The following is a 2239-nucleotide window of genomic DNA, read 5'->3' as shown; positions in this document are numbered from 1 at the left end:
TCATTGGATCTCAGAGGAAGATGGCGAGAACAGAAAGTGTGATTATGAGATTATGATCATGGGTGTAGGCACACGCAGTGCAAACGGTTGTGGTAGGTCTAGTCACTCAGACAGAGGAGACAGACAGCAACACACCCACAGATCACATGAGAAAGTTTGACAAAGACACAAGCTTATCCAGGTTATCCCCACTCGTAAACAAGCTCCACCTGTACATTTCAGTCGTCTTTTGACAAAGGCAATTTTAGTTGTATAGCACCTTTCATCACACAGAAACCCAAAGTACTCTACATAATACAACATACACAGAACAAAGCATAAACAGAAGAAAGAATACAGTATAAGCATCAGCATAACAAGACAATTCATAAAAGCAAATGGATCTCAGGTCATCAGGCAGCTGGTTCCAGAGAACAGGACCGTAGCTTCTGGCTACAACTTTCTGTCGTCTACGTTCATGCCCCATAGAGCTTTTTTCTGTCTTGGTTTCCCATCTACGTTTAGGGGAAAGCCACGCAGGGCACGCAGGAGTTGTTTTGATTCTCTGAGTTCTAAACTTAGCTCTCCGCCCTCCCACGGATTCATTCACAAAAGTAAGTTCAAAGCCTAAACCCTTATCCGCTCTCTGTTTACAGTAACAGAGGTGAGAAAGGGGGAGTATTTGTAAGTATATTTTTTTCTTTTCTTTATATTCACCAGAACTCTGTTCCATTCGGGAGACGAGATGACGAGACCCGCAAAACATTTAGACACATAGACTTTGATCTGACTTGTATTCTGCGTGAGTGGGTAATTGGAAGGAATGGAGACATTTGACACATTAGAGTAAATTTAGATTGAGCTCACCCGGACTGTTTTTGTGACATTTTACCTTCAGTATTAATGCACATGGACTCGCAAAAAAGTCAGCAGACATCACCAAGATTATCGAGAAACAGAATTCACACTGGCAAGGGAATTTAAGAACTACACTTTTAAAATGTGTGCAGATTAATTGGATTGTTTCCCCCTAGGACATGCCTCATTTAGCGTTCACAAGCAATATATAAACATTTAAAAAATGGTACATAACACACATTTTAATGTAGGTGTAAGCCACTATAACGACATTAACAAGTTTATTAATTTACAGTATTTGCCACCAGCTATAACTTACCCTATGAAGACATTTATATTCTTACTTTACTGTGTTTTCATAATTACATACATAGTTACATCAGCCTCCTCTTATGGTGGCCCATAGGAGGATTTATAGTTAACCAATACATACATTAATAAACACTTATTGTCTCACATCTACATAACAGTTTGTTTTTAAACCATTTATTAATGTTTATATAGTGCTTAAAATGCTTTCTGTTGTCAGGCAATAATTGTTCAAATATGTTAACCGCATCATCCAAATAATGACTAATATATTGGTATTCAGGTATAATTTTCATACTTAGTGGGATGTTGATCATCTTACCTGTTATAGATCAATTCTGAATAGATGAAGTTAATATCTGGCTTTCTGCACATTAACTTAAACTAAATTGAAATGTGTGACGTTCAAGGATCCACCTGCTGTAGGAAAAAGGTGTTCTGCCAAGAAATGTTGCATGATTGGAGTTTAAGTAATTGTGAGTTTTCTCCTTCAGTGACCGCAGACTCTTTAAACAACGTAATGTTCCCCAAAGGATCAAAGCTGTTACTGATAAAAGTTTGTTGGCAGAAATGGCTTCAGAGTCCTAAAAAGCTCATATTATGCTTTTTTGGCTTTTTCCCTTTCCTTTATTGTGTTATATTTCTTTTTGTGCACGTTATAGGATTACAAAGTGAAAGAGCTCACGTCCCCCCCCCACCCAAGGGACATACCATCTCCAACAGAAAACACTGTTCCCAACCTGTTCCAAACAGCTCTGTTGTAGTCCAGCCTGTACTTCCGCTAGCGTAGCACGGCCTCATACTCTGCTTCTGACTGGCTAGTATCAATCAATCAATCAAAATGTATTCATATACAACAACAAGCAGGTATCCAAAGAGATTAACTTAATTTATTAATCAGAACAGAGTAAAAACATATCATACACTAGAAAAAGGAACGTAGAAAACAGTAAAATCAGAAAAGCTTACGAAGAAACAGACGAATGAAGTTGTCACACCCCTGCTACGTCTTAAAAGCCAGACTAAACGGACACGTTTTGAGTCTGAATGTCAGGGGGTAACTTGTTCCAGGGTCAACTACCCCCCCCCCCCC

The 2239-nt window shown here is 38.7% G+C and overlaps 1 long non-coding RNA gene across 2 annotated transcripts in view; it reads left to right on the top strand.

Annotated features, from left to right (window-relative positions):
• The window catches only part of LOC116695559 (uncharacterized), a 3446-nt gene that overhangs the window by 901 nt on the left and 306 nt on the right, over positions 1–2239 (top strand). Inside the window, exon 1 of one of the 2 annotated variants that reach the window (XR_004333492.1) lies at positions 1937–1967. The exons of the other annotated variant lie outside the window; for it this stretch is intronic. This is a non-coding gene — a long non-coding RNA (uncharacterized LOC116695559). Of the gene's footprint in view, positions 1–1936; positions 1968–2239 lie in introns of those variants that run through there. 2 annotated transcript variants of the gene reach the window in all.

The sequence above is a fragment of the Etheostoma spectabile genome, chromosome 9 (genome assembly GCF_008692095.1).
Source record: "Etheostoma spectabile isolate EspeVRDwgs_2016 chromosome 9, UIUC_Espe_1.0, whole genome shotgun sequence".
NCBI classification, from domain to species: Eukaryota; Metazoa; Chordata; class Actinopteri; order Perciformes; family Percidae; genus Etheostoma; species Etheostoma spectabile.
This window is presented reverse-complemented; position numbering and strand designations above follow the sequence as displayed.